Source organism: Lactuca saligna, chromosome 7 (genome assembly GCF_052625555.1).
Source record: "Lactuca saligna cultivar CGN05327 chromosome 7, ASM5262555v1, whole genome shotgun sequence".
In the NCBI taxonomy this organism is placed as follows: domain Eukaryota; kingdom Viridiplantae; phylum Streptophyta; class Magnoliopsida; order Asterales; family Asteraceae; genus Lactuca; species Lactuca saligna.
The window spans coordinates 28,672,582-28,694,797 of record NC_136423.1 but is presented as its reverse complement, the minus strand read 5'-3'; the positions used below and the strand labels follow the sequence as shown (position 1 = coordinate 28,694,797).

The 22,216-nt window shown below is 34.2% G+C and overlaps 1 pseudogene; it reads left to right on the top strand.

The window, feature by feature from the left end:
- Nucleotides 1–810: 810 nt before the first annotated feature.
- LOC145007638 (5S ribosomal RNA) lies at nt 811–928 on the top strand (annotated as a pseudogene).
- The last annotated feature ends 21,288 nt before the right edge of the window (nt 929–22,216 follow it).

Genomic DNA, 22,216 nt, shown 5'->3' with positions numbered 1-22,216 from the left:
GGTCTAGTGGAACGATAGCGGTTTCGTAACATGTAGGTATTTTTGAACTAGGTGCTCATTAGGTATTTTTGAACTGAGTGTGTTCACTACGTATCTTTGAACTGAGTGTGTTCACTAGGTATTTTGAACTAAGTGTGTTCACTAGTTACTTTTGAACTAAGTGTTTACATGATGTTTCGGACTACGTGTTCACCAGATATATTCTATAAGCCTTGGTAATGATGGACCTCGTGTCGATTCCTTGGGATGATCCTTTGGAATAAATAAACGAGGAATAGCTGACTCTTAGGGTAGATCCTTAAGACTAAAGAAGATAATGAGAATGGGTAATTGGGTTGATTGTTTGATTGTTTAAATATAATAATTATATTATTGTGGGTTGAAAACCCTATGTACTCACCAGGTTTCCTAACCTGACCCACTCAGTTTATTTATATCACAGGTGTTGATACGAAGTCACTTTACACTGAGAGATTTAAAAAGATGTAGATCACTAGTGTAAATAAATGTAAGTTCTGTTTATGCTTATGTTCCTGTATTGACGATGACATCCCAAACATTTTAAAATGAATAAAGTACGTTTCTTTAGAAATGTTTTAATAACGTATTTATCATGTTTTTCTGGGAACAAATTCCGCAACATTTTTATTAAAAGAAGAACTTTGATTTTTATAAAACATAAACAAAATCGGTCTTTTCTGGCCGTAAAAATGGGGATGTCACAGTTAAAGTGGGTTAGATCTGATCCCACATCGGTTGGGAAGGAGAACTAAGCATTCCTTATAAGGGGTGTGGATATCTTCCCTAACGCAACGCGTTTTAAAGCCGTGAGGGCAGCAGATCCCATAAGAACTCTGCAGTTAAGCGTGCTCAGGCGGGAGTAGTACCAGGATGGGTGACCCCCTGGGAAGTCCTCGTGTCGAGTGGCCCAAAGCGGACAATATTGTGATACGTGCCAGAGGGGGATGTTACAGAAGAAGACAATTTTGACGAAATTTTTGAACAAATTTCAGATAGATTGGGAAAAGTCGATGATCAGAAGTTGAAAAGAGAAAGAAATTGAATTGAAATACCTTATGAATCGCAAGAATTGGGTGCGATACCGTAAATTCTTGGAGGAGAAATCACAAATATTTTACATATGAATAAATCTTTTTATGTTGATGTTTTGAACAAATTCAGAAACGTTCGAGAAGTTCCCTGATCAGATTTAACAAAGAAAGAGAAGTGTGCGATACCGTAAATTCTTGGAGGAGAAATCATTAATATTTTACATATGAAGAAACCTTTTCTGTCGATGTTTTGAACAAATTCAGAAATGTTGGAGAAATTCCCTGATTAGATTTATGAACTTATTTCACAATTTCTGAATTGCAGCGATTGGAAACGAAGAAAAAGAATTGCAGAGAATTTTCACTGTTTCTTAACTGTGGTCCAATGTGATAGAGAATGAGATTGCACTTGATGTACCTTCTGAGTCAGAAGAGTTGCAGAGAATTGGAAGCGAAGAAAGGGTTGCAGAGATTGGAAACAATGGAAAGTTCTAGGATTTTAAGAACATACAGAAAACGACGATGTAATAAGTAATTTGGTATTTACAAGGACGGCGGTTGGAATTTACAAGGACGGGACAGTCAATTTGTAGATATTAATGGGGTTGAAATCTGAAATAGATGAAATATACTGTTCACATTAGCTAGGACTTTTAATATATTATATAATGATACCGTGTTCCACAACTAGGCTGCGAACAACAACAATATTGTTGTAGAGATTAAAAGAATAGCTTTTTAATTGGCCTAAATGTAAAGCTAGGAAATGTGTGATTCTTAGTTGGTTGAACTGTGTGGCCCATAAATGGATGCCTCAAAATCTTGTAATCGCAACTTCTCGCTAGCTAGCAATTTTTCAAAAAAAATTGTTGTTCAAAAAATCATGATTATTAACTTATGGTTTTGTTGCTTATCATGAATAGTTATTTGAATAAATTTATCATTACTTTTAATTATTACTATTACCTTAAACTATTTGTGACCGAAACGAGAAGATAGTGATGCCATTCATATTACTATAAAAACATAAGTACATATGTAACAACTAAATATATTTATATTACAGACTCGTTGATTTGTATCAACGGGTATGCAACCCATGTTCTACTCAAAACGATGCTCATGATTAAAGAAATTTTAAACGGTCTCAAATGACCTAGCTAGCTAAATGAAACCATATGCACAAGTTAGAGACGTTTACAACTCAACTACAATAAACGAATAAGAAACTGATTCTCAAAGCACTGCAACATACTACATGGATTAATTCGTCAAATCTGCTATGATTGTCTTACGATATAGTGATCCTGTCTTTCCATAATCTACTGATTCCATCAATCATATAATGAAACAACTGAAAACCTACACGAAAACAAGCATCCAATGGTCTAGTAACATATATGTACCAACATGATCCGCAAGAGGTCGGATCTCTAATCCTTTCCAAAAGACTGGTTAAACAATTTGTATCCCGTTGTACAAGAAATGCCGATTGGACGTATGCAGATGCTGCATGTTTCACAAGCACATTTTTTATGGAAATGTTTGAAGAGTTAATCATCATATTTTCATCATTGTTCATCACATGGGTTGTTGACATTGATGACGATGTTAATACGTCCTTCAAACTTATATACCCACGATAATCAATCTCTGGATCTTCTTTGTTTAGGCTAGAACCGGCTCGTTTTAACTTAAAAGAACGCATTTCTTTTAACTTCCGGGATTTTGTATCCATAATGGAAAAATGTTGATCTTTATTTCAAGAAATTTGAAAAGGTTTGAGAATTTTCGAGCTCATGTTTCTACAAAATGGTTATGTTTTCCTTTTTAGTTGAGATCGATTGGGAGAGATTATAGTTTTGTTTGATAGTTTTTTTTTTTAAACACATGACAAAATATTTGTGAATGTCCTTCAATATCGGATCCTCAAAACGCAAGAGTCAATTAAACTTTCAAGATTTCTAACGTGTCTGATGATTAATAATGTCCATACAATTTTTTTCGCATTCTTAAAGCTTTGCAATATTATTTTTTAGCACCAACAAAATCAAACAAAATAGCTACTTTTGATAAAAGAAAAAAAATGGTAATATCAATGTATTTCTCTATTTTCTGCTTTTTATTACTTGGCTTTATTTTCTCTTATGATAATCATACATTGTAACGCGTGAGGTATGAACTCTAAATATGAAAAAAAATAAGCATATGATTGCTGACAACTAACATCTATTAGTTTTAATAATTTATACTTATTTATTAATAAGTTAGCTATTAGCTATTGTTTATACGTAAAATAGAAACATTGAAAAAATATATATTTTATTAGCATAAATTATAAAATGAAGGTATGTTACGCAATAAAACCAAAAATGATTTGATGATGGACTCTTTATTTTTATTTTATCTTTGTTTTGTATATTGAAAGGGAATTTAATAAAAATATTAGTTGTAGAAAAAACAATTAAGGTTTTAAAAACACAAAATAGTATATATATATATATATATATATATATATATATATATATATATATATATATATATATATATATATATATATATATATATATATATATATATATATATATATAGGTTAATACGAGACCATTATATTTTGTGAGATGACAAGATGCAATCCTAGTCACTCATTTTGTAGTTAAAAAAACATTTTTAAAATGAAAAATAATTTAAATTTTTGATTTTTTTTAAATATTATTTTCTTCACTTTTTTTATTCAGAAAAAATAAAAATTAAATAAAAAAATTACTGTTGTTGAAAAATATCTGTGAAATATTATAATAGGATATTAGAATATTTTAAATATCCAATAAATATCTAGTAAAACACTAATACATTCTGATAGAATATTGTTGTTAATAATTCTGACAGAAAAAATGTTAATCAATTTTGAACGAATATTATTGTCTTACTTTCTATTATTCACTGGGCTTCAAACCGAGTTTTCATTCGTCACCAAGTTTTTCTTATCTTTATTTAATGTTATTTCTTTCTGAATTTATAGCTTCACAAGAATTTATAACATTCTTAAACCTTGCTTTATTGCGATATACACACAAATAAAAAAAAAAAACAATACAACATACTTTTAGAGATTAATGTTATGTATATTATATGGACATCATGATAATTCTAAACCAACTATTTTGAGATAATATGGAGGGTTTTTTTTTTTTTTTTTTTTTTTTTTATCTTGACTTTAGGCAAGTAACTAGTCAAATCCATAAATTTAGTTAACTTATTCAAATCAAGTTCATTTTGTTAATTATTATTTATAATACTTAAAAAATACTTATATATTCTTTCAAAATTTAACATCCATGAACCACACAAAAATCAAAAAATTTAAATTTATAAAAGGTAGAGCCAACATTTTTTCCGATGTACATCCCCTCCAAAATCAGAAACCTTAATCAAGAGCATTCTTAAAGAATGTTTATAAATATTCCTAAAATAAAACACATTTTTTGTTAGAACATAAAAGTAACCCTCTTTAACTTCATCAACCGCAGCCATCTTTGATACGCAATCTTTTAAGCAGTCAAGACTCATACGTAGCCATGATCAGCAACCACAGTTCTTTATCATCAACATTTTGTATTAGTCTTTTATCTGTTTTACAAATGTAATCTCCTTTATCCAATGTGCCTTACATGGCATCGTTTAACAGATATGACCCTTGTAACTTCTGAAACTCTGTAAAAGGAGTTCTGTTTTTCTTAATGAATATACATCTTCTCCGCATCTTATTTCTAATCTCCCATCTCATTCTTCTCTTACTCACCACTTAATATCGGGTTAACTGATTCGAATCTCTCTTCAGAGCAAGTCATTCAAGACTTCATCACTAAGTTTGATCTCATTTATTAACTTGAATTGACTGTAATTCTTGTTACGTATCAACTTAAGTGTATACTTAATATTATTTTTGAGCTTTAATGATCCTTTGAGTTAAACTTTATTCCGCATTATCACTTGTTCTAACGTTTGTTCAAGTGTGATTCAAGTTTTTCTCTCAACAATTGGTATCAGAGCCAAAGTTGTTGCCTATTGAAGAAATAACTATGACTTCTTTAAAAAGCCTTCTATACCACTGAAGCTCACTTCTTTAAAACAAAAAAAAACTTTTCTAAACAAGGAAATATGAAACAAGCATTATCTCTCAATGTTTCCAACAATGTTGGTGGTTAGAATAGAGCCCCAACACTTGTGGCAAACGAATATCATTACTGGTCACTAAGAATGGAAAGGTATTTGTGAAGACTTGGAAGAGATGTTTGGAGATCTGTGGAAGGACCTCATGTCCCTGTTCTCACACCAGTTCAAACCGACAGTGCCATAGTCATACTTACAGGCGGTCAACCAGCCATTAATTGTCCCACAAAGGATGATCTCGATAAAATGGAAAATGATGCGATTGCCTTTTATGAGATATCTTGCGGAGTTGCTCCTAATAACTTTGATATCATCATAAATTGCAAGTCAGCTAAAGAGATTTGGGAGGTTCTCAAAAACGTGTATGAAGGAACTTAACAAGCTCAAGATAAGAAGCTTACAACCACACTCAATGAATTCAACAACTTCAAAGCACATGCTTGTGAAAGTTTGGAAGACTCCTATAAAAGGTTCAATCTGATTGTCACAAAACAATCAAATGTAAGAACCATCCGAAGTAACCATGAGACAAGTCTATAGTTTGTCAATGGTTTGGGCAAACATTGGACTACTGCTAAGATGATAGTCCAAGGAGACAGAAAAATTCATTCCTTATCCATGTATAAGCTCTATGGTGAACTTCAAGGTCAAGAATCAATCGTACTCAAAGATTATGCTGACTTCGGAGGACCTCTTACCCTCATAGCCCAAGCACTGCATACTCAATCTTACTCTTCCTCGTATGACAATCCTCCGCAGTCATACAAAGCTGACTCAGAGTATGATGATGAAGAAGAGTTCCAGAACGCAATTGCTTTAGTCATTCAATAGTTTAGCAAGCTACCACCTCCATCGTTCTGCAGAGTCAGTAGTTCACTAAAGCTCCCTTTAACTGCAACATCAACTATCAAAAAAACCACTCTCGATTTCCAAACAAATCCCACTCATCACCGTAACCTCAGAACATTCAACCCAAAGAGGCACCGCAACCTATTAAAAATGACTCCGGTACCTCAATTGAAGATAAATCAGAAGTCATAATATGTCACAAGTGTAACAAGGGGAATCACTTTGCCAAGGATTGCAAAGCCAATGTGGTAAAAGATCAAGCATTATACCTTAGAATGGCTCAAGAAATGGAAGAAAATGAGAAGTCTAGAGCATATGTAGCACAAGTCAGGAGAGACCGTCAAGTGTGGTCATCCGGAGATGAAGATGAGAATGACAACATTAAGGGTAAAGGCAAGCTCTGCATGATGGCTACCTCGGATGAAGATGCATCCACCAAACTTGAGAAGAATTACTGCTACATGGCCAAGGATAGGACTTTAAGCATCGTTGAGCAGGTAAATCTCATGATCCAAACTCTTAATTATAGCATGCATGATTGTCAACCATTCATAGACAACTTAAATAACACATCTGCTGCCATCCTTTCAGACTCTAACAAAGCTCTAGATGAGAAGAATATTGCATCCCAATAGATGTTTCACGTGAGATGATGACTGGATAACAAAAGGCTCAAAATGGCTATGTTAGAGAAGGACTTAGAGTTAGAGAAAGACGCTAGGATTTTAAGTGAAACACAATTAGAAATATCTTTAAATCAAAGAAATTTAGCTCAGAGTGAAATCGTACGTTTAAATCTTTTAATTGAAAAACTCTTTAATGAAAGTGAAGCTATTGAGAATCTAATGAATAATGGAACCATTGACAACACTTATAATTGGCGTTAGTCCAATAGGTACAATACCGTAAAGGACTCATCACCTAGGTTTAACAAGGATCGTCCCTATGTCCCTCCGGACTGAGAATTCCATTACCCTATCAATGATAAAACCTTACCTAAGGACATCAAAGCGCACTTCGGTCTCCTTCATGATCTTAGCAATAATTGTGTCATTGCGGAAATTCTTCCTGAATCCTCAGATCACACCTGTTATCAAAAACCTGTTTTGACACAATTAATCCCAACTCTTAGGCGTCATCTATTTGTGATTAGGAAATTATTGTGGAAGATACAGTAGACTTCACAAACTTTCCTTCACTGTATTCGGATCGCAGTAATCCCAACTACAGTCCTAAACCGCAGTCTGACCAAAAGCCTCTATTGAAGTGTCCTAAAACTCAATCTTACTCTGCGGTAGTTCAATCATCTTTACCGTAGTTCCCTGTCAAAATCTTAGTAACTCTTCAGCCAATTCCTCACGAACTGCCCATAGAAAACTTAGAATATGGTCAATGTTCTCAAAATCCTAAAATATCCAGTTCGGATGAGTCTAGTCCTCTCTTTCAGAAACAATCTAAGGACTCAAAGAGATCGCAGTTGAATCTCACTGACTGTGGTACACCAAAAAATTTAGAAAAAATGGATTTCAAAAGGGAATTCCAACTTTGTAACAAAAGGAAGAAAAGTTTTTTAAATAAATAAGTCGATGTTTCAAATTCCAGGAGTCCAGAAAAAAACAGTATTTTCAAGTTATCTTTCTAAAATCTCAACTGTCAGAATATCAACCAAAAAGGAATGTACAGTTCCTCAAATATTTTCAAAGAAATCTGACATAAGCCAAAAGTAAGTAAAGTCATTTCGAAGCAATGGATTTATTTTCTATTGCTTAGATAACCCAAAATGGAAAGGAATCTTTCCTACACCAACCCATCTCAAATCACGTCAGTCTTCAATAATGACACATCCTAGGAAACAGTCATGTGCGCACACTGAATCTAGGCATTCTGCCTCACAAAGAAAAGACAAAAATGTCAGATCCCATCCTCAGACCGGTCTTAAAAATAATCCCACTTCCTTTGGACTGCTCACCAAAACCAATGTCAGGACTAGTGCTAAAAAATGGTCATCTGATTTTCATCAAAAGGGGTTTCCTCGAGCCCAACCTCGTATTTTTCAAAAGACCTCCAATGTCCAAAGAACCTGAACTTGTCAGAACTTACATACTTTTCAGAAACCTCATACCCATCATAGATCTCGTAACTTTTCAAAATCACACATGACACCAAAAACTCACAAGTACCCAGGTCTAGGACTCAAACATGACACTAAACATGTCCCTACAACCTCGGTTCATGCATCCCTTAAAAAATCATCTGTTACCCCGGGCTGCAAACTTGCTTGGATGCACAAACTAACCGTGTAATTCTCAGGATTTGTGCAAGGAGGAACAAGAAGAAGAGTGGTTAATTGATAGTGCCTACTCCTTGCACATGTCCGGAAGGTTAGAATACCTTCGAGACTTCAGGCTAATCAGCAATGTCGGAAATGTCACCTTCGACAACAATGCAAATGGGATCATCTAAGGTTATGGAGTTCTTACTACGGGAAACTTCTCTATACAGAAGGTTGCTTATGTGGAAGGCCTTAAACATAATCTCATCAGTGTTGCAAACTATGTAAAGTACGGAACATAGTTGAATTTGACAATGCTTACTGCTACATTATGACAAGTGATAGGAGCACCTGTTTGATCAAATCAAAATCCGAAGGGACCATGTGCCCTTTGGATGTCTCTCTGATCATAGGAAAACCACAGTATTGCTTTCTTTTAAAAGCAGTAACCGAAGTTAGCTGGCTTTAGCACCGCAAGCTAGCTCATCTCAATTTCCGATTTATCAACAATCTGGTCACCGGATAAATCGTCTCAGGTCTCCTAATTCTCAAATTCAGCAATGGTTCACTCTGTCCTGTCTGCGAATGTGGCAAACAATCCAAAGAAAGTCACCCAATGGTGATTGACTCTTTAATCTCTAAGCCCCTAGAACTCCTACACATCCTTCTTTGCGGTCCATCAACTTTAGCCAGTCTCCATCATAAGAAGTACATATTGGTTATAGTAGATGAATTCACTCGCTTCACATGGGTCTTCTTCTTGAGACTCAAGTCAGAAACGCCGTAGGTTCTGATCAATTTTATCAAGGAGATTTAACTTCGGATCAAGTTACTAGTGTGCCACACACGTAGTGACAATGGAACCAAATTTACCAATCATCTCTTGAACAATTTCTTGGTTTCAAAGGGGATTAGTCACAATTTCTCAGATCCTTACACACCACAACAGAATGGAGTTGCAGAGAGAAGAAATCGAACTCTGGTAGAAGCAGCCATATCAATGCTCAATTTTGCCAATCTTACTCTCTACTTCTGGGCCGAAGCAGTTGCCACAAAATGTTTTGTTCAAAATCGGAGAATAATATGCAAGCGTCTCAACAAAACTCCATATGAAGGCCTTAACAACCGTAAACCAAATGTTCGATTCATTCATATCTTTGGGGTGCATATTTTTGTGATCAACAAAAAGCATCACTTAAACAAGTTTGCACCGAAATCTGATGAAGGCATTTTTCTTCGCTACTCAACAAACAAAGTAGCCTATAGGGTACTCTAAGACATACAAGGCTAATAGACGAAAGCTTCGATGTCAAATTTGATGAATATTATGTCTGCAACACCACTCTATCCAATGAAACTAAAGCCATTATGGAAAGTGTTATTCCATCCTCTTTGGGTCCCCACAATATAGTTGAAGTCATCTACGATGATCTCTTTGACTCCAATGAGACCGCTCAACTATCCGAAGTTCTAGTGTCTCCTGAAGCTCAACAACAACATGCTGAAGTGTTTGGTCCTACGCAATCTTCCGAAGCTTCACTCAATACCTCCACACTACCAATTGAAGGAGAAAGCTCAACTCCAGATCGAGGAACAACAAGTGATGTTCCAATCACTACTAGAAAAACAGCCTTTTACGACGTGCAACGCATATCGTAAAACGTTCAGACGACGTGCAAATGCATGTCAAGGAAGGCCCTGTCATAACAAGAGATGACACGCTTTTGCGCGTCATCTATAGACGACGCGCATTTACGATGCGCATTTATGACATGCATTTACGACGCGCGTTTACGACGCCCATTGCGTATCAAGGATGGCCCTGTCATAAAGGAAGACGACACGCATTTCCATGTTGTAACCTTACAACACCCATGTTTATGACACACAATGCGTATGCGGAAGCCCATGTCATAAAGGAAGAAGACACGCATTTTTGCGTGTCATAATTTTAAATGTTTTTAAAATTATATATTTTTGATAGATTTACTAATTTTCAAACTAAATAACACATTAAAAGTCTCATAATACAAAATAAAATACCATAAACAAGAAAGATAATTCATTTCACTATTATATAAAATACAAATAATCATTCTAATAGTAAGTAAATGTAACACATTGCTAATATTTCAACAAGCTTTTTTATACTCGGTTTTGGCAGAAATGAACAAACACTAGACATATCATCATCATGCAAATGAAAAAGAAAAACAGACAATACAAAACCCCATTTACAAGCTGGAGGCTTCTCCTTTGGATGCTTGGAGCTGTAATGATCAACAAGCTGCTTCTCATTTGCTAAATGCACCTGAAAAGTCAAAACTCCATTTACAAGAACATAGTTCTAAGAATAAAATCAATAGCTGCTCAACTCCTCCTCCTCCTCTTTACCTCTTCTTTATACTAAACTAACAAGTAAAATGACTAAAAGACCCCTAGCCCAAGCCTTGACCTGTTTGACCTTATTTATTTGACCAATTGACTTCCCCTTAATTTTCATATCTAACTCATAATTTCGTTGCTAAATTGATAGACTATAACGGATGAAGACTAAAATTAGTAACAACAAAGTTAAGGAGGGAAAAAATCATGTGAAATTGCTAACCGGGGAACACTTTAGAAATTTTAAAAGGGGAGTCATGTGCGATGCTTGACGTTCACTATCATCAACATTACAAGTTGTGGCTACCTGATGCAACGGCCTTAATGTGACTCTTCCAACTTTGGCTTCATTCATACGTTGGACTTGTTATAATACACTCACTTTATCTCAATAATTTAAAATCCAACATTATTTATTTTTCAAAAGAGTACCTATAGCACCAATGTTTATAAAGGTCCCCATAGCTCCACCATTACCCCAGTCCATGTACTCCAAAATCTTTCTTGTACCTGCAAGCTGTAATGGCATTCCTGCAAGTGCTCCAAGATTATTCTTTCCAAGATTGTTTTCCTTAATATTTCGAATCCAGTTTTTGTCAAGTTCAAGTGATAACTAGATCAAGTAAGAACATCAAAATAAGTTGTTCCAGCAGTATTGCTACTGACAATGAAAATGAGATGGGAAAGAACTGATATAACTATTATTTGTATATGGAATAGCTTGTAATAGACATGAGGTTGATAGTTGAGTTACTAGTGATTTCTCCTTAAGGGTTTTCAGCAACTAATCAAATTATCAATGCAAAAACAGAATCATATGTTGATATTATACAATGTTTTGGGCATTCTTGAACTTCCTTGCTATATGTGTCTAGTGTATATAGTCTAGGTGCTAAATATATGTGGGGTTCGTGAAGTTGTCTAGTCATCTTGTATTTGCGCTATTTTGAGTTTTATATCATATGATAAACATTACCTGAGTGAAGTTTCTCATATCCCTGAATTCTTTTTTTTACTGTAGACTATAATCCTGGAAGTTAATGAGTGAAGTTTCTTAATGTTGCAGGTTCGTAATTGCAAAAATGGGGTCTAAACCAGTGGAGTATTTAATAGAGGCTTCATTAGGGGCACACTTTTCTGGATTTCACATGAATGGGATGCAGGCAAGAAATTCACAATTATAGGAAGGACAAGCAACAAATTCAGTGACAGAAAACGTGCATAAGCAACCTTTTATTATTGGTATGTATGTAGCAAGAAAACATCCACAATGTACTTTGTTACTTATATGCTTTAGGTAAAAACAAAGATTATCATTTTAATAGAATACTAGTGTATAGTAAATTCAGAAACCTTAATTCTGGATCTCATGCTTCATCATGATGTTTTTAATTAGTTAATATTTTGATAAACAACCAGGGGTTGCTGGAGGTGCAGCTTCAGGAAACCTAAATAAATTTTAAACTTTTATTTATATTAGAATATTTTTTTTGTTGTATATACAATAACTGAATTTGACATTTTTAGTTTAGGAGTTGGAATTGCAGCTTCAACATACCTTGCGAGGAACTTCAAAGATAAAAAGTTCATCCCATGTGGCATTGCCAAGATCATTAGCTATGGAAATCAATGGTTGAACGCATCTAGTCCTTGCACTCCGAGGGAACAACCTCTGTTGACTTCCCTCTTGAGTATCAACAACAAGCCGAAGTTCACAGAAGAAGGTATTATTATTTCCATCATCAACAGTTAGTATCCTGAAAGTTTGAGTATTAGCAATCATGTTCAGACATATTTCATGACACTAATGTTGATAATACAACCTTGGCTTCAATTAGCTAGATTGCAACATAACATTGTCCCTCCTTTGAATCCTCAACCGCATTTAATCGATCTGAGTATCTTGAAGGTGGAATCCACACATAAGCATTATCATCATAGTGCAACAGGCTAATTGCATTGAACTTTGATCAAACTTATTCAAGTAAATGTCACATCCAAGTCTGTTCTCTATGGTTACAGTCTGGAATTCGTCCACATCCAATGCAGAAAAAAGGGAATCGTCTTCATCAATGATACGACTGCTAGTTTCCTGTTTATTCACAAAGAAAAGGGAAACATCAATTTATGTAATTGAAATACCATAAATTGTTGAAGATAACTGATAACATACCTCATTTGACTTGATTTCCTTTTGTTCTAGTTCTCTCAGTCTTTTCCAAGAAAGGATGGTTTCAGCAAAAGTATCAATATTTGCAGCACTAATGTTTACATTAAGGACACTTGTAGCTGCAATTCAAGCTTTTTTTCCTGCTTACTCATTCGTGTCGTATGTCTCAAATCTTCAAAAGGAAATGAAGAGTAAATGAAAGGCAGTGTACTACAATCAAAATGAAATAAACAACATAGGCAGTTGTAATACGTGAATATAAAGTTTTTGACAATAAACAAGAAAAATATACCATTCCACACATACTGTCTAAAATGGTAAGAGACAAGCATTTCACTTTTATTTCTGCCATTATGTTGTCTTGTATCTTTGGTTTCAGAGAATCACCATTGGTTAATAAGATTAAATAAATATCAAACCTGAAGTGTAATCATATATAAACTAAATTTCAATATTAAAAGAATATATTCACTTCTACTTGTAAAGTTATGCTTTTTAACTTTTAACATATTATACTTAATTTATTAGTTTTAATATATTGTCGGATGTAAACCATTGTCATTTTAAAGCTACAACTTTTGAACAATTTGTATAAAATACTTAAATTATTAATTTAAATATAACATTACATGGTCAACTTAAATAAAAAATTTATTTGAACTTAAACAGCCCAAACAATATTTTGTAAATAGTTAAAACTGATAAATTATAGAATCTTTTGAATAAAGATGATAAGTTGGTTAATAAGGTTAACTAAATATCAAACCTAAAGTGTAATCATAAATAAACTAACATTCAATATTAAAATAATATATTTACTTCTATTTATAAAATTTTGTCTTTAACTTTTAAGATATTATACCTAATTTATTAGATTTAATATGTTGTTGTATGTAAACCATTATCGGTTTAAAGCTACAACTTTTGAACAATTTGGACAAAAATACTTAAACTGTTAATTTAAATATAACATTATAATATCAACTTAATATAAATTTCATTCCACTTAAAAACCCAAAGAATACTTTGTGAATAGTTAAAAATGATAAATTTTAGTGCCAAATGCAAAAACTAAATTGTAATCTCAATTTAACTAAAATATTTCCTAAATATATTTTTATAATCATTAAAAGTTTTCAAATAAGTAGCTTAAAATATCTTACAATAGCAATAATTAAAAATAATTCTATATAAATGATTATATTGTTACCTTTAAAATCAAAATACAATGTTTGATGTTTTAAATAATTATAATTATAGAAATTAAAATATTAAGCAAATAAATATTAAAAAATTAATTAACAATAAAAACAACTATAAATAACATTAAACAATATAATATATTTACTTTTATTCATGAGTAACTCATTGATAAAAATAATTCAAACGATTAGATTACGTAGTTATTATAGATGTATATATTATCATATAATTCAAAATAATCAATATATTATATCAATTTAGCATACGAATTATTATAATAAATTTAAGAAGAACACTATTGTTATTTAAAAAAACATATATTTGTAAAGATTTCAACTATATAGGTGTTTCTGTACAACACACGTGCATTCGTCTAGTATACTTATAAAAGATACATTTTTTCTTCAACCATATTTATTTGAAACCCAAACTTTTCAACTTTTTTTTTTTAATTGACACATTAAATCCTATATTATTGCAATTTCAATATTAATTCTTTATTCTCAATATAATATACTTAGTTTGTTAATCTAAATATGATGTTAAATTTAAAACATAATTTTTATAATATATTCAAAACCATTTTTTAAATAGTTAAAAAGTTTAAATGGATGATCTAAATCAAAATGTCAAATTAAAAAAAAAAGTTAAAAATTACTTTTTATAATAATAATATTTTCCAATAAATAGATAGTCTAAAATAAATTTGATAGAACCCATTTTGAACGATTGGTGGATGTGGAATAGATAATATCTTGAGATTTAACGAGCATAAAATGAAGAACATGAAGAACATATGATGAGAAATTCCATAGACCTTAAAAAAACATAAAACATTGCAATACAAGAACATTGGTGGGAGAGAAAACTCTCCCCACGTGGGAGAGATCCCACCACTTTTTCTCTCTCTTTAGGAAAGCTACATTGGAGTGCACTCTTACAAATAAAATGACCAAATCTCTCTTTATATAGGAGACAGAAAATACCAACAATACAATAAAGGGAAAATAATAAACCTAATTTATCACTCATTATTTGTAGAGCATTTCCATGCTCCAACAATCTCTCCTTAAATGCTCGCAAATGATGCGGGATACAATAAATAATAAAAGGCTAAAATACAGTAATCCGACTAGCAAGTGTGGTAATAAAATGAAACATAATGAGAAGGAAATGTTGAAATGTCTCTGAAACTCTGAAATGTCTGTAATGTCTTAAACTGACCATGAATCTCTAAACAGTGAATGTCTTCGGCTTCAAAGCACCACCAATGAAGCAGAAAAATAAGATCAAAATCTTCAAACTAGATTTAAGCACCATGAGCAAGTAGAAGATCCAATAAAAGAAACATTTCGGCTTCAAAAAGTTTGAAAAACATCTCTAATTCTCGAATCATAATACACCAAAAATTCTTCAAAGAATTGTCTGCTAAAATAGTGAAGCATCAAAAAAATGATGTCCGGATAATAAATAATGTGAGTCCAAAGACATGGTCTAGCAATGCCAAAAACTTGATCAGATGATCATAATTAAGTGTCATGTCACATCGCCAAAATAATCATCGTTTTCAAAATCTCACAAATCCAAACTCGAAAAGTCATAAGATTTGAACCGGATGCAAACACAAGAGAATCATCTTGTGGTGAAGTCTGAATAATAAATAATCTGGAACCGGAAACCATCTAGTAATGCCAAAAATTTAATCTGTGAAGACCATAAATCAGTGCCACATCGCATCACTAAATAAATCATCGTCGTGAGAAGTCTTCAAAAATCCAAACTCAAACAATCATAAAAACCATATCCGGATGATATCATAATATTCTCTCCCTATTTTTGATAACCCAAGACTAGATATCAAAAATAAATATATCGTCGGGATGGAGAGTGTCGGAAAGCAAGAGCTAAGACGGTTCTCCCTAGATGTATGAAGGGTCTCGATAAGGCACAAAAAAGAGAGTAAAATAAATACTCTGTGGTCATATGTAGCGGGCTGATTCAGTTGCTGACAATTGCTCGATCATATACCATAGAAGGAATAATAACTCTGCGTGTAAAAAATAATCTTTGTTGTGCTGAAAAGATACCGATATACCCAAAACTGCAGTGCCGGAACTTGTTGGGTATTTGAAGATAATCAAATATCATATGGGGAGACAGATAAATTTTCGAAATTGGTCCTTAATGTTTCGAAAGTTTAACTATTTTGACCCACCTTCGAAATTTGCAGATACTGTCAAAGGTTTATCAAAATGGGGAAGATAGATAAATTTTCGAAATTGGTCCTTAATGTTTTGAAAGTTTAACTGTTTTGACCCACCTTCGAAATTTGCAGTTACTTTCGAAATTGGACCCCGTAGTTCTGAAAGTTTGAAGCAAAGTGGAAGCAGTTTCGAAAGTTACACTTGTATTTTTGAAAGTTTGGTAGTTTTTGCCCAAATTTGAAAATGGACTGATTTTGCTGAGAAATTGAAGAATATGGATTTCAGGCCCCTGCAGTTAATACGAATTGACGCTTTCTACCCACTCTCACAAATGGTGGAGAGTTTCGCATTTTTGTCTGTTTTGGGTGCACCTGGTCACTACAGAATTTTGAAATTGATAACTTCTACCCATTTTTTGAGAAATTTTGTCAAAGGCGGTCTGTGAACGAAGCTAAAAACTGAAGATTTTTTGGATTTTCCAAATTGAAGCAAAAAGTTTATGCCACATGTTAATAGGGAATTTTGTCAAAGAAAATCCCGAATAGATTACTTTCTCTTTCCTTGTTGGTTTTATAATCAAATTTCGATTATAAAAAGTGGGAGAAATTTATATGGAAATTCGAAAGTTGAATTTTTGATATTACGTAGACTTGAAGACCGAAGTGACCTTGAGTATTTGAAGTTTATGAAATTATTCGATTAGAGATTCGAAAATGATTTTGGTTCATGATGGGTTTGGAATTATTGAAGTTTTTTGGGGTGTGTTTTGACCTTTTATGCTCAACTTTAAGGTGATTATTTGGAATTTGAGAAGCTCTTAATCATCTGTTGATGCTTGGTTCGTATGGTCTCACATTCTAGAACCTAAATTGAAGAATCATGGAAGAATTGAATGTTTGTAGTTCATATCTACATGTGTCATGCTTGAGGCTCAGTCCGCGTAGTTGCTTGGTTTTGGAAGATTTGAAGTGGATCATCAATTCCTAACTTTGAGGGGGAGAATTTTGGGTACAAAGTTATCCATGTATGACTTTGTAAATGGTTTGACTTTTGTATACCCACTTGCATGTGGTATATTAGCCTTGTGACATGATATATATATATATATATATATATATATATATATATAGAGAGAGAGAGAGACATGTAAACACCTCTATATAAGGTGAGTTCATACCACTTGTAGAGGTGTGCTTGAGAGATGTAAACATTGAGAGTGTTTGTGTGTGTTAATTATGTAGATTTAGATCTAGATCATTTTTTTGTGTAACACAATACATAATCGAATGCATCTCTTAAACACCCAAATCACCATGCTCATTGTGTGTTCTTTAATTCCACATGCCAAACAAGTGCTCCTAATAATGGGGTTTGAGCATTCTAACACTTCCTTAGTGTACATGCAACCTTAATAACCTTGGATCTATGTTTGTCTAATTATCATGCAAAGTTGAATTCCAAGGTTATATTCCTATCTAGCATACATGGGGAACAATACTTAACTTTAATGGAAGATAGAATAACTTACCTTGTTGTTGCTTGTGATCCTTGAAACCTTGTGAGCCTAGCACCCCAAGTGTGATGCCTCAAATGCTTCACACAACACCAGATGCAAAGGAGTAAACTTTGAGAGAATCTTACACATGCAAAATCAGCCTAGCCCTCACTTGTTCATATGTGTAGCTGATTTTGGTGGAGAATATGATCCTTATATAGTGTTGACACATCTAGGGTTACACCATGTAAACCCTAATGTGTCATGACTCTTCATTTCCATGACCCATGGGTTTGTAACTCCTATGGAGCATCCTATGGGTGGAACCCAACTTGATAATCCATGGAGCCTATTAGCCCACTATACAAGTATGGATGATTTACATAATCAACCCATATATTTAGTTAGTTATCTTTTGATCACTTAATTAATTCTAAATTAATTCTTGATCAAACTAATTAAATAATAGTATTAATATATTAGAACTTATAATATATTAATAAATCCACAAGTGTTATTTCTCTCATTTAGTCTATTGAATTGCATGGTGCCATGCAACCCAAATGGACCATGCCTGGTCGGGTCAAGTACATACCAGAAATACTTATGGGCTTAGACACCTTATCCAATAGTTTCCCACATGGATAAGTCTAATAACTATAACTGCAAGTATGACTTCAGGAACCGATAAGTGATTATATAATCCTCTGTTCGAGATATCAGCCGAACAAATACATGGAACAATGTCTTACTTATTGTCCAACAGTTTGTTTCCCAATTTCCAATTTGTTTGAAAAAGAACTTAATTGAACACATCAACTTAATTCTGACCGGGCCCGGTACATAGGTCAAAACAAAATCATCGAGGGGACCATATATCAGCTTCTAATCCAAGAAGGAACAGATAAACTTCGACTCATATGATTTTTCTAGTACTCATTGAATTATACACAAAAGCACGTTTTATAACATCGAGTAACCAATGCGTTTTCGTACAATCAATGCATAACCAACTCATAAATAACAAATCATATCTCAAGGTTTGAAGACTTATATGATATTACCGTCTCACGATCACTCGAGATAAATTCCATGAAGTGATTCCAGTGAGCGTGGGTTGAGTCCAATGCTCAGACCTTATGAGCACTCATGATTGTTGTAGCCATATCCAACACCTTAGACCTCTGCAACCAATCATGATAGTCTTGATTCATACCTACTTCCGACATATGACCGACTGTGGAGGTTTGAATAATATGATATACCAAATATAATTATTCTGGAAGTCAAAACATGCAAAAAAAAATATAGTAAATGATTGACAAGAGATAGCAACACTTTACTCATAAATAAAACACCTTTTATTCATCATCTAATGTCAATTACACTTCAAAAATTTTAAGGTTATCTAACTACTAAATCTAATATCATCCTTCAGCCCTATGCTCTGAGCATGCTGGAGATGCTTAACCCGATTCAGTCCCTTCGTGAGGGGATCTGCTGGATTCTCATATGGTGATACCCTCTTTTCCACGAGGAGTCCTTCTTCTATTTGATGTTTGATGAAATGGTATTTTCTATCAATGTGTCTGGATCTCGCGTGATCCCTTGGTTCCTTGGCTAAGGCAACAACACTTTCACTATCACAGAAAATTTCCATTAGCTCCTTAATAGCTGGTACAACTCCGAGGTCTCCAATGAAGTTCTTCAGCCATATCGCCTCCTTTGCTGCCTCACTAGCTGCTATATACTCTGATTCGCAAGTTGAATCATCCATTATCTCTTGCTTGGAACTCTTCTAAGAAATTGCTCCTCCGTTTAGGGTAAAGACCCATCTTGACTGAGAGCGGAAATTATCCCTATCAGTCTAAAAGCTAGCATCATTATACCCTACAACTCTCAAGTCTTCACTCCCACCGAGGGTAAGAACCCAGTCCTTAGTCCTCCGTAGGTACTTAAGGATATTCTTTACCGTAGTCCAGTGTGCATTGACAGGGTTCCCCTGATACCTGCTAACCATGCTCAAGGCAAAGCCTACATCAGGTCGAGTACACGTCATAGAATACATGATCGATCCTACAGCCGAAGCATAAGGTATTCGACTCATTTATGCTATCTCAGCCTCAGTACTAGGGCTTTGTGTCTTACTTAATCTGGTGTTACTCTGGATGGGTCACTCTCATTTCTTAGAATCATGCATGCTGAATCTCTTCAGCACCTTAGCCAAGTAGGTATTCTGACTAAGTCCAATTAATCATTTACTCCAGTCTCTCAAGATCCTTATCCCTAGAATATAGGCAACTTTTCCTAGGTCCTTCATAGAGAAACACTTCCCAACCCAAGACTTAACTTCCTGCAGAGTTGGGATGTAATTTCCTATGAGTAGTATGTCATCCACATACAACACCAAAAAGCTAACTATACTCCCACTAGCCTTGACATATACACAAGATTCATCTTCACTGCTATAAAGCCAAACTCTTTGACTTTCTTATCAAAGCAAAGATTCCATCTGCGAGGTGCTTGCTTTAATTAATAAATGGATTTCTCAAGCTTATACACTCTATTAGGGTACTCTGTATTGAAAAAACCCTCTGGCTGACTCATGTAAACATCCTTAGCCAACTTTCCATTAAGGAAAGCAGTTTTGACACCCATTTGGCAAATTTCATAGTCATGAAATGCAGCTATGGCTAACAGAACCCTAATAGACTTAATCTTAGCCACTGGAGAAAAGGTTTCATCATAATAAACTCTCAGAGTTTGTGAGAAACCCTTTGCAACCAATCATGCCTTATAAGTGTGTATATTACCATCCATGTCGGTCTTCTTCTTGAAGATCCATTTGCACCCTACAGTCTTACGACCTGATACATTCTCAACCAAGTTCCTAACTTGATTGTCATACATGGATTGTATCTTGCTGTCCATTGCCTCTTTCCACTTGGCTGACTCGAGGCATGTCATGGCTTCCGTGTAACTGTTAGGTTCATCCAGACCTATAAGTGTCTCATCACTGATAAGGGTATCACCTTCCGCAGTAATATGGAATCCATAGTAATGCGCAGGTGCATTCCTAACCCTTGTGGAATGCCCCAGAGGTACAGACATGTCAATTGGCTCAACAGGAGTTTCCTCCTCAAGTTGAGTGCTAGGGTTTGAAGTTCCTTCACCGCTTGAATCTTGAATTTCTTCAAGGTCAACTTGCCTCCCACTGTTTCCTTGGATTATGAACTCTCTCTCTCTCTCTCTCTCTCTCTCTCTCTCTCTCTCTCCCGAAAGAACGCCCTCCTAGCTACAAAGACCACATTTTCACTAGGTCTGTAGAAGAGGTAACCAAAGGATTGTTGTGGGTAGTCGATTAAAGTACACCTATCGCTTCGAGGTTCGAGCTTATCATGAGTCTCGCGTCTCACGAAAGCCTCGCAACCCCAAATCTTGATGTGGTCTAGTTTGGGTACTTTACCAGTCCACATCTCATGAGGAGTGCTGGCAACTTGCTTTGTAGGGACCAGATTAAGGATATGGGCGACAGTCTCTAAGGCATACCCCCAAAATTGATGGGTTTTATACAAGCAATCCTATGTGTGCATGCAACCCTAGAGTTGGATCTATGTTTTCAACATTAGTTATACAACTTTATGAACACAAAAAGAAACCCGGCATGATACTATTATATTTGAAATTCATATATTAAAATAGAATACATACATTTTGTTGTTATATAGTAATAACAACTAGTTCCTTGAATTTCCTTTGCTCTTGAAAGCAAGTACCACAAATATAGTACCTCTAATGGCTAACAAACACACTACGTGAAACGATGAATATGGGTGAGAGGAGAGAAGGGTATGTTACCCTAGATTTCGTCCCTTTTAGGGTTCCCCAAGGCTTGGACGAAATCTTAGTGCCTTAGGGTGCTATTTATACTTAAGGCTAACTAGGGTTTCAAGGTGTAAACCCTAATCCCTTAACTTAGGGCCTAAGCAAGTCCATAGACTCCTTTCCTTAAGCCCTTGAACGAAAACTCCTAGATCCTTCTAGGATTTTCGTTCAAGCCTTAATATAGGTGATCCAATGGCCCAAAGCCTCAACCATTGAATAATTACAAAATAGCTCCTACACTTTCAGTCAGTTCCTTTAATCCCAAAATTAATTCTAAATTAATTTATGATTAAATACTATTTAATAATATGATTCTAAATTAATATATTATTCATATAATATATTAATAAATTATATTCATACCCTAATATATTATTCTTAACAATAAACCAGCCTCTCTCCTTAACAATCATCCTGTCTAGTCACCAGTGTGAAGGCAACCTAAAAGGACCATGCACAATCGGGTCAAGTATATACCAAAATAGTTATGGACTTAGACACTAATCCAACAAAAATGAGATTGGTAGC